Raw genomic sequence first — 12,466 nt, forward strand, 5'->3', positions numbered from 1 at the left:
GAGAAGACAATGGAAACTCTCCATGCCTCTCAAAGCCTTGGCTCAGAGCTGGCGCACTGTCACTTCTACAAAAAACAGCAACAATCATACCAAACCCAAGTTTATAATCTACATTCTTCTTCTAAAATACTAAACGGTGCCCCTAGTATAACCAACTCCATCACTGATACTCCTTTTCTTCAGGATAATCCGTATTTGTTAATGCCTAAATAGCATGCACAGTTCTTTTCATTAGTTTTGTCATAATCACACTTTGAATCCTTTGAAGTATCTCTTCTACTAAATCACCTTCCTTGTACTGAAATTCGATTATTGAGCACAACTTGAATATTACTTCATTAGCAACACCATTTGTTCCTATTAACACCCCCGGAGTCAAAGGACATCTAGAGAAATGTAGAACTCCAAGTACCATGCATTCATGAACTGGAATTAAAAGTTCCTAAGCAATAGGGTTCTTGATACCAAGAATAGCTTAGCTGTTCCCTAGCCTTCTTCCAAGCCCCATGTGTTTGCTTAGTTAACACACTAAACTTTTTATTTTTTATTTTTTTAACTACTGCCAGCATTGCAAAGTCAAAATAGCTGTGGAGGAACAAGCTGTTCTGCCTCATGTCTCATCAACATTCCTTGCTCAGTGTATCAAAACACAGAGAACATACAGAGCAAATGTAACAACTCTTCAGAAAGTTCCCTACTGGGGACTTTCTTCCTGGGAAACCATCTACAGCTGCCTAGGTAGAACATCAGAAGAGAGGTGAGTCTGCTACTGAAATCCGAATGAAGTTACAGTCAGCAAGCATGGAGCTAAACTCTTATTCTGTCACTTGAAAAATAAAAATCCGTTATGTAGCCCTGCATGAGTTAATATCAAGATTAAAACTTGCTAATGAGTTTTCTTTCCAAAGGGCCAATTTAAAATTATAAGGGGGAGTTATATCCCAGACTGCTCAAGAAAAATATCACTGAACTAACATTCCAACCCAAAGTCTCCCTAGTCACCTGGGAAGGATTTTAATATTAAATAGCAAGCTGTCCTCTGCCAAGTAAAAAGAAAGCTAAAAGGAAAGGATGGCAAGATGATAAAAGCCACTTCCATTAAGATCACAGCTCAGCTAATCAACTCTTTCTTTTAAAACAAGGGGAAAAAAAATCAATAGAAGAAGGATTGACCTAGTTGTCCACATTTGGACATACAGAAAATTGAATATTCAGTTTTCAGTCTTTCTGTTATGCATGATCCGGTAATTAAATTAAAACCGTTTGCTTGCATAGTTAAAGCAAATGAAATTGCCATTTAACATGAAAACAGTTCACAGCTAGAATTAGGTTAAGATCTGGACTACGTAATACTTAGTTTATTATTATTGTAACTTTACAGGTAAGTGGCTATAAAAATGGCCAGAGAGAACACTGTCTAGAGAGAACGTTAGTGAGCTTTTTAAGCAGATCTTGGGCAAGAAGCTGCCACCTTTCCAATAAAAGCCAAAATGCTCTAAACCAGCACGCCCCTCCCCCAGCTTCTACCTCCCCACAGCGTAAAGGGAAAAACCTCCCCCAGGTGTTCTTTTCAAACGGCTGCAGTAGACAATCGTGCATCGACACATGGGAAGACAGTCACATGCCCTACGTTCCAGTAATGTATTAAAGCCAGAAAGAGAAAAAGCTACAAAAGGAGTAATATGTAAAGAAATATATTAGTTTAAGCCTAAATTTTTAACAAATGCAAATCAAGAGATTGAGTATTCGCTGAAGGCAGAGGTCATCCGTGAAACAAGGAAGGCCAACCTGGAATGGATCATGAGGATTGTTATCCAGTACAGAACTTAGAAGAGAAAATGGTACAGGGCCAGGGGAAAAAAGGATGAGATGGTGAACAAGGTCAGGACTACAGTCTTTCCTTCATTTAGACCTAATCTTGTCTCTAGCTTCTTTTTTCTTTAAAATATTTCACTCATATTTTAGTAATAGGCCGCAAAAGTCACCACTGGAACCTCATAGTTAGTATAGATAATTTTTTTGAAGTTTGCCATTTTGGTTATTATGTAGAGAATGTCTTGATTAATTAGACTACAAGACTAAGGTTCTATAACAAAGACATCAGCGACAGAGTAACTTTAAACAAAAAAGTTCGCGTCTCTCATGAAATCGTTTTGAGGTTTGACATTTAGCGGGGGCAGTTCTGCTCCGCTGGGTCATCTGAGGTTCCAGATTCCTTTCGCCCTGTTGCTGCACCATCCTCTGGGCCATCATTGTCACCTGCATCGGTGAAGATGAATCGCCATGGACTCAAGCCTGTGGAAGAGAAAAGCACAAAAGAGGCTGCCTTAGTTTTCTAGCGCTGCCAAAGAGAAACACCACAAGTGGGTGGCTTTAAAGAACAGAAATTTATTTTCTCACAGTTCTGGAGTCTAAAACTCCAAATCAAGATCTCAGCCATGATTATTCCTTCTTTACCAGTAGCCTAGGTGTTCCTTGGATCCACGGCATTCCTTGGCTTGCCGGCAATCCTCACATGGCATCTGTCTTCCTCTGTGTGTGTCTTTTGGTCTTTTTATAACTCAGAAGTGATCAGGTTTAGGACCTAACCTACACTAGTACGGCTTCGTTAACATCACAATACCCTCTTTCCAAACACGGTTATATTTACAAGTGCAGGGGTTAGTGTTTCAACGTATATTTTGGGGGGACACAATTCATATACAGCAGAGCCATACCCCATTGCCTTCAGGATTAGCATCATGGATTGAATTATGTCCCCCCAAAATAAGTCAACTTGGTTAGACCATGATTCCCAGTATTGTGTGGCTGTCCTCCATTTTGTGATTGTAATTTTATGTTAAAGAGGATTAGGGTGGGATTGTAACACCCTTACTAAGGTCACATCCTTCAGCCAATGTAAACGGAGTTTCCCTCAGGTGTGACCTGCACCACCTTTTACCTTATAATATATAAAAGGAAAGGGAAGCAAGCAGAGCAGGGGAACCTCATACCACTAAGAAAGCAGTGCCAGGAGCAGAGCGCATCCTTTGAACCTGGGGTTCCTACGCAGAGAAGCTCCTAGTCCAGGGAAAGATTGATGAGAAGGAACTGCCTCCAGACCCGATAGAGAAAGAAAACCTTCCCCTTCCCCTGAACCAGATGCCCTGAATTTAGACTTCTAGCCTACTGTGAGAAAATAAATTTCTCTTTGTTAAAGCCAGCCACTTATGGTATTTCTGTTATGGCAGCACTAGATGACTAAGACAACCGGGATCAGAGTTTAGATACCTCACATTCTATTAGTGAGAACTTAATCACACTCTACTACATGGGAGTCTGAAAAATGTGGTCTAGCCTCATTTTTGTAAGTCACTGTATTGTTAGATGTCTTTATTATAGCAGCTTAGCCTTTTACCCTAATTTGTGGCCCCATGGGAGAAGAGGTGAACAAATTTCAATGGGCAAGTAGCAGTTTTTCTCTATATTTCAGAAGAAACACATGAAAAAAGATGATTTCATATTAGTATCTTTTAGAGTCTGTACATAAAAAAGTATTTCTGTCCACAATCTGGTCCTAAGTCATAGGGGGAAAAAAAAATCAATGGAAGGTATTTCAGAGATAACCTAGTTGTCTTTATTTAACACATGAGAAAACTGAGACCCAGAGAGGTGAAGTTGCTTGGTCAAGCAGCTGGTAAGACAAGCAAGACTGGCATCTATACAGCATATTCTCAGCCCAGTGCTCTTCAGTCACTTAAGCTCTCGGTAATCAATCAAGAAATGTGGGGCTCTAAATGGAATTTTGTTTCTCCTAAATTAGGTGGTATGGCTTTCTTGTCAATTCAGAACTCCCAGATACCTGCTATGTTCTATTTTATATTTTAATGTAAAGAATTTATTTATTTGGAGAGGAATTTGGGGAGATTTTGAAATACTCTTCAATAGAGACAGCTAGCTAGCTAGATAGCGATACAGCTGCCAATGAGTCAAGCCCAATTCATGGCAATCTTATGTCCAACAGAACAAAATGTTGCCTGGACCTGTGTCATTCTCACAATCACTAGCGTCCTTGAGTCTATCATTGCAGCTATTGTGCCAATCCATATCACCAAGGGTCTCCCTCTCTCTCGATGGTCCTCTAATTTACCAAACACAATGTCCTCCTCTGGCAATTAATCCTTCCTGATAATGAATCCAAAGCAAGTGAGTCGGACAATGTTACGTTGTGATTCATAAGGGTTTCACTGGCTAATTTTCAGAAGTAGATCACCAGACCTTTCTTCCTAGTTGCCTTGGTCTGGAAGTTCTGCTGAAACCTGTCCACTATGGGTGACCCTCCTGGTATTTGAAATACTAGTTGCATCACAGCAACATGCAAGCCACCACGGTTCAGCAAACTGACGAATGGATGACAGTACTCTTCTCTCCGAGGGGCAGAATAACTTTGATATAATAGTCTATTTTTCCCACCCCCATTGAAAACCCTAAGTATTCTGTGGTCACTGCCTCAAGAAAGGGATATGATAGTGGAAAGCAGTCTGGAAAAAAGCATAATCTAACTTTTTTTTGTTTCAAGGGTTTAGCCAGGAAATCTCAGCTTTGGTAATGTTGACATTTTGGACTGGATAATTCTTTCTTTCTTTTTTTTTTGGGGGGGGGTGGGTGGTAGGAGGAAGCTGTTCTGTGCATTATAGTATGTTTAGCAGCATTGCAAGCTTCTACCCACTAGATGCCAGTGGCACCACTCTCCTTCCCCAGTTGTAATAACCAAAATGTCTCCAGAGATTGCCAGATGTCCCCTGGGCAGCAAAATTATCCTCTAGTTGCAGACAACTGGTCTAGGCTGTTAGGGGAACAAAAAATTAAGGTATGGATAAAATATCTCAGAGATAACAGTATGTGTAAGCAGGAATTTGCCCCATCCCCACCCCTTGTCTTCAAATCAAGGATGAAAAAAGGGAAAGAGTCAGAGAAGAAATAATGAGAACATGGATCAGTGTGTCTCAGGGTAAGGAACCCTGACCTGCTCCTTGGGCCAATTCCTACAGAGATGTCAACACCCCCAGGTAGGTTTGATAGTAGGTTCAAGAGCAGAGGAAACTTACAATCTATTAACCTAGTTAAGTCCTGGGAGGTATCAATATCCCAGAAGTGAAATAGCTACAGGATAAAACTACGTAAACCCCAGCACGGGAACAGCAGAATAATTCCAGTTTATTCAAGAGTGGCCTAGGAATGATGGAGAAAACAACAGAGCAGAAGGGCCCACATACATGAAGCAAACATCATCTTTGCTGCAAACAGCAAGAAGCACTGATGGTGGACCAAGGTGAGGGATAGCTCAGGGACACCAGTGTAGCTTGATGATGTATTGACCCCCTCCCCGACATCACATCTTGCTGCTACTAAAGGCAACTCCTAAGAGAAGGGACTCCCTAAGTTGATGGAAATTAATTTTCTGCTACTCAAATTTCAAAAAAAAGGTTGTAATAGAAGTTAAACAGGCATTAGAAAAATAAAGTTGTTTCTTTTTACTACCTGAGCTTGTGGCTTAGAGTCTGTACCAATCATAGGTACAAACATAAAGGAAAAAAAAAAAGTGCAACTGTACCGATAATGGCTAAAAAGCATATGTTCTAGATCTTGAGTAATGAACTGCTCTCTACTATGGTTCTGTAGAAGACATAGATTCTTTTTTTAGCATAAAAGACAGGACAGCTATGTCATATTGCTGTTGTTACTAGGTGAGTCAGTTCCAACTCACAGCAACTCTATGCATAACAGAACAAAACGTTGCCTGGTCCTCACAATACTAGTTATGTTTGAGCCTACTGCGTCAGTCCATCTCATTGAGGGTCTTCCTCTTTTTCACTGCCCCTCGACTTTACCAAGCATGATGTCCTTCTCCAGAGACTGGTCCCTCCTGATAACACATCCAAAGTAAGCTAAACGAAGTCTCACCATTCTCATTTGTAAGGACCATTGTGGCTGTACTTCCTCCAAAACAGATACTCATTCTTCTGGCAGTCCATGGTATATTCAGTATTTTTCAACAGGTGCTAAACCATCCACTATAAAGGAAAATCAGACACATATAATTGGTATGTAAAACCTTTTTGTGGAAAATTAAAGTTAATATTAAAAAAGATAGTATAAATAATGTTCACGTCACTTGCTAGTAGAAACTGTTCTGCCTCAATGTGCATTTCTTCTCTTGTAAAATTGTTCAGGAAAATCAGAGTATTAAAACTAAGAGAGAGTATTCATGTTTAATATGTGATTATTTGAGCAAAGCAAAAAAAAAAAGAGAAGAGCAAGAGGGAAGACAGGGTCACATCAACAAAAATAAACTCGTACAGCTTTAAAAAAAAAAAAAAAGCTCATAGGTGAACCCCACAATATGCCTACATTTATAGCAGTTAAATTTTCTTCTGTTTTTATCCATTTCACTAAAACAATTACACAAAATAAGACAACCTGAACAATGCACCAAGCTGAATTTGATTTGGGAAATTCTAATTGAAAGAGCATAACACATTGCCATCGATTCAATTCCGACTCATAGAGACCCTATCAGAGAGAGTGGAACTGCCCCATTGGGTTTCCAAGGAGTGGCTGGTGGATTCGAACTGCTGACCTTTTGGTTAGCAGCCGAGCTCTTAACCACTGTGCCACCAGGGCTCCAGAAACAGCATAGGGTTTATTATAATATTCATCTTTTCTTTTTATTTATTTGCAGAAGGGAGGAGCATAAGGTAGAAGAAGAAAACATCGCCAGTCCCCTAACAACAGGCAGACTGGGTGGCACTGAGCAGAATCAAAATGTCCAAGCCACCTGTGGGTAAAGAAAGCGTGAAGCCCGATGCGGTTCCCACCCTGCCCTAGTGAGCACCATGGTTACACCCTCCACCATCAGAGACATATTCCTTTGCGTATACACAAACACAGATTATATAGAGGCACTGTGGCCTGGAGCCCTGGTGGTGCAGTAGTTAAGCGATCGGCTGCTAACCAAAAGGTTGGCAGTGAGAATCCAGCAGCTGCTCCTTGGAAACCCTATGGGACAGCTCTACTCTGTCCTATAGGGTCACTATGAGTCAGAATCAACTCAATGGAAATGAGTTTAATGGGTCAACAAATATTTTTGTGCACTTGCTATATGTGCTAATAGGAGCCCTGGTGGCACAATGATTAAGCACTCAGCTGCTAACTGAAAGGTCAGTGGTTCAAACCTACTAGCTGCGCCACAGAAGAAAGATGTGGCAGTCTGCTTCCATAAAAATTTACAGCCTCGGAAACCCTATGGGGCAGTTCTACTCTGTCCTACAGGATCGCTAGAAGTTGGAATTGACTTGACAGCAACAGGCTTGGGTTTGGTTTTTGGTATTATGTGCTAAGCCCTCTTATACACAGTGGTAAAAATGGATACCAAGAATGCCAATGAGGTGAGAAAGAATCAATCAAAGGAGAGAGGATTTGAAGGGATGAACAGGGACCCATCACTGTTACCTCAGTGAAGTAAAGACTGATGTTAGCGGATGCTTCAGTTTTCTATCACAAAGTGGGTGACCTTAAAGAACAGAAATTTGTTGTCTCACAATTCTGGAGGCTAGAAGTCTAAATTCAGGGCATCATCAGGGCCGTGCTCTCTCAGTCTACTCTAGGGGAAGATCCTTCCTTATCTCTTCCAGCTCTCATAGCCCCAGGCAACTCCTGGTGTTCCCTGGCTTTTAGATGCATCTTCATATACTGCCTGTCTTCCTCCTGTCTGGCTCTGTCTCCCTCTGTTCTCCCCTTTCATAAGACACCACTCAGAAGGGGTTGGGACCAACCCTATTCTGGTATGACCTCCTTAACTTAACTGGTAACATCATCAAACAAAAAAAACCCTATTTCCAAACAAGGTCACACTCAACAGTACAGGGATTAGGGCCTCAATATATCTTTTTGGGGAACACAATTCAGTCCGTAACAACAGAGGTAAAATTTTGATTGAATGAGACCCACAAATCTTTTTAGAACTTTTCCTCTTACTTCGTCCTGATCATATCATTGCACTGTTCTAATCACATAACTTCTTCACCAAACGGAGAAGAAATATAAAGAAATTTAACCTTTGAGGTTTTATAGAGATCACATCATTTGCTAAACCCTAGGTATGATTCTTATGCTATATAAAACAAATGAATTCTTGGAAGCAGAGTTGCATAAAATTTCTCAGTCATATTTTCCATTTTTGTGGTAATCCATCAACCTGCTGGATTATTGAAAAATGTGACAAGCTGCATCAGTTTTTTAAAAACATCTAAAAGATAACATTCAGATTAGTTACCACAGTCTAGTTGTGTCCTTAGTACACTAAGTATTTAACTAAATAGTAACTCAAGGCAACCTCCTAGTAATAAGGAAAAACATAATCATGTGATTTACTCATTTACCCATCTATCCAGCAAGCCTGTCAGCCATCCAACAATACTTATTAGCTACCTATTATAGGTAATTGTGCTAAGCAATTAGAGATATCAAGAACAGAAATGCCTACATCCTCAAGAAATTCATAATATCATACAGTGGCCTCAAATATTTTTTATTGTGTACCATCATTAGGAAAAAAGGTTAAACATATGAATCCAATACTGTAGTGTATAGTATAAATGTATATATAAATTATTACTGTCCTAATTACAAAAAAAAAAACAAACTCATTGCTGTCTAGTCGATTCTGACTCATGGCAATCCTGTGTGTTGAAGAGTAGAACTGCTACATAGGATTTTCTTGGCTAGAACCTTTACAGCAGCGGATCGCTAGACCTTTCTTCCACCATGTTACTGGGGTAGGTTTGAATCACTAACCTTTAGGTGAGTATTCAATTGCAAACTGTTTATGCCATCCAGGGACATAGTATATTTACAATACTAGTGTACTGGTATAAAAAAAAACAGTGCCATCGAGTCAAGTATTGGTATAGTATATACCTAAATATAGATAGCGAGATTGATTAGAAAAAAAATGCACACCAAAATTGAAGTTAAAAGAAATATAAATAGAAGTTATAAATAGAGAAAAAGAAAGTGTTCAAAGGAAAGAGCCAGATCCTTAAATCAGCAACATCAGAAATAGTATCCAAGAAGACAATCACTGCACTTTCCAAGGCTACTCTTCATGTAAGCTTTACTAGGTACTTCAGTGGCCTCATGATCTACTGCTTGCCCCAGACTGCCCTATTCCATTGTAATGGCAGCAAAAAAACTCAACGTCTCCAGGCGTGAGAGAGTATTGTTAGCTGTTGTTAGTTACCACGGAGTTAGCTCCAACTCATGATGACCTTATATACAATAGAATAAGACTCTGCCAGGCAAAGTGTGCAGGACTCGGCAATGTTTGTTTGTAGATAGACTTGCATAAATGGTTTAGTTTTTTTTGGGGGGGGGGGATAGAAAAAAAAATCTTGTTTGAAAAATGTAAGATCTCCTTAGTTTTAATTTTGTGTGGAAATTTAGAAGAGATTTCAGGAAACTGAGTGAAGCTTAAGTAGAAAAAAAAAAGTATTACCCATAAGTTCTCTATTGCAGTCATTAATAACATAACAATGAAAAGCCAAATTGTGCCACATTATTGGCAACCATCCTTATACCACTAAAAAGAATGATCTTATCATTGACAGATGCTAAGACTCAATGATTTGAATCACACCATGTGTTAAAAATTAAAAGGACTAAAATCACAATACCGCTAATCTGGGAAAGAATACAGGAAAAACGATTGTTAGAAGCTACAGGACCAAAACGTAAAAGTAGCTCACATACGTTAATCCAAAAAAGCTGGCCATAAAATTAGCAAAACATATTAGTCCAGGTAATGCATTGAACAAGTCTAGGTCCACTCTGCATAAAGCTTTAAATGGGAAAAACAGTATCTATAATATGTTTCTATTTCTTTTAAAAATATAGATATAAGTTCATGCATATAAAAAATTGTAAGAATATATACTGACCTGTGAACATTATTTGTATCTAAGATGAGGTTGGCATAAGGGAAATTTTTACCTTCTTAAACATTCATGTCTGTAAGTTTTAATATTTATATGGATATTATTCTTACAATCCGCAAAAAAAATGTGACTATTTTAAATCAACAAAAAAAAACCTATTGAAGGAAATTATGTCATGATGTAATAGAAAACATAAAAAAAAAAACATACTGAACTAAAAATCAGAACGTTTGGGTTCAAAGAGTCAATGCTGTTACAAACCAGCCGTGAAATAGATGGTCATTAATATTGGTGGTGATGGTTGTTATTGTTGTTATCACAACAATGTTCCATCAATTGGTTCCAAAAAAAAAAAAAACCCTTAAATTTGCCCAAGTCCCCTCTTTTGGAATTCTGCGTCTTTCATCTATATTGTATGCCAGCATTGCCCCCTACCTACTGTATGTTGCATTACAACCCGCTCAAAAAGGTGTTTTTCCACCTGTGATTGAGTAACACATATATTAAAAATATCATATAATGTGCTTTAATCTTTACAAAGGAGCCCTGATGGAGCAGTGATTAAAGCACTCAACTGTTAACCAAAAGGTTGGCGGTTTGAACCCACCAGCCACTCTGCAACAGAACGATGTAGCAGTCTACTTCCATAAAGATTTACAGCCTTGGAAACCCTATGGGGCAGATCTACTCTGTCCTATAGGGTTGTTACAAGTTGGAATTGACTCCACAGCAGTAGATTTGGGTTTTTTTGTTTTTGTTTTATCTTTACAAAGTCCTCCTAGATTCCTCCTCTAGACTGGAGCTGGAGGATGGGCAAGCAGAAGTGTTTGGTGGGGTGACATGTGAGTACTGAACAGTCAGTCTCTGGAAAGTGAGCACTTTGATATCACCCTCACTGGGGTGACCTGCAGGGGTGGCCCAGCAGAGCATCCCTGTCCCTATGTCCTGCTGCTGAATGACTCCTTTATACCAAGAAGTCCTGAGTTCTATCTAGTCCTGCCTTTACCACTAAGTAGCTGTAGCACCTAGGAAAAGTCTTTGAACTGTTTGGGAGAACATTCGAGACACATATGTGAAAGTGAGGCTGTCTTTTCTGCCTGTTCTAGATAAGGTACTTAGGATGATTCATGAGTAACTTCTTGAATTTTATGTCAGCAAATATTTAGCAAGTGCTATTATGTGCCATATACTGTAAGAGCTGGGGATACAAACATGAATGAAGCATGGCCCCCACTCTTCATGCCCCACATAATAGTTAGTGGCTCAAATTGGTATACAGAAAGTTTTAGAAGTAAAAGATACAAATTTGCGTTCATCAGTTCATTCATTTTCATTAACAGATGAAGAAGCCTTGGGCCTTAACTTCAAGCAGCTCACTTTACTGAGTTTATACTAATGTACAGGAACAGAAGTGGGAAGAGTGTTCTTTTTTTAATCTTTTAGTGAGTCAACATGCATTTACTGAGCATTCAGTATGTCCTAGGCACTAAGTTCAATACCAGGGATACAAAGAAGACAAAAATTAACTTCAAGAAGCTGATATGAAACAAACAAATTAGAAAGTAAGGCAATCTGAGACTGGTCAACTGCTCCTTCCTTCCTCAGGAAGGACAATGGATCTAGTCTTGAAAGTCCATCTATCCCCTGCAAGGTAAGCAATGGAAGGGAAAGGGTATAGCCAGGGAGACCTGCCTGGTAGAAGGAAAAGTGAGGATAAAGGTGAGCGTGAGGTTCTGACTGTGCCAGGTTAAATCCAGGATAAACACACTGGCATGTAGGGTTCACTGAAGCTAGCAGCAGGGCCTTTATTAAAATGCACTGAACTCTGGGGGATCTCAGATCACCGTTAGTGAGTAAAGGCTGTGGGAGCAACCTTTCATTGACAATAAAGAATGTGGGAGCACACTGAAGAGACCTCCAAGTGGAAAAGAACAGCAGCTGGGGTCTAGCACCAAACATAAAACTTCTAATTTGTGCTCAGGGAGCTGCTAGCTCCTAAGGCCACTGTATTTCAGTTGTTCTCAAACTTTAGTGAGGGTGAGAATCACTGTAATTTTTGGTTAAAAATGTAAATCGTCCACATGGTCTCAGGGAACATCTAACTGAATTGGCATAACACAGTTTATAAAGAAAACGTTCTACATTCTACTTTGGTGAGTAGCATCTGGGGTCTTAAAAGCCTATAAGCGGCCATCTAGGATACTCCACTGGTCTCATCCCTTTGGGAGCACGGAAGAATGAAGAAAACTAAAGATACAAGGGGAAAATTAGTCCAAAGGACTAATGGACCACATCTACCATGGCCTCCACTAGGCTCAGTCCAGTACAACTAGATGGTGCCCAGCTACCACCACCAGCTGCCCTGACAGGGATCACAATAGAGGGTCCTGGACAGAGCTGGAGAAAAATGTAGAACAAAATTCTAACTCACAAAAAGAATTTTTAAAAAGACCAGACTTACTGGTCTGATAGAGACTGGAGAAACCCTGAGA

Source organism: Loxodonta africana, chromosome 5 (assembly GCF_030014295.1).
Source record: "Loxodonta africana isolate mLoxAfr1 chromosome 5, mLoxAfr1.hap2, whole genome shotgun sequence".
NCBI lineage: Eukaryota > Metazoa > Chordata > Mammalia > Proboscidea > Elephantidae > Loxodonta > Loxodonta africana.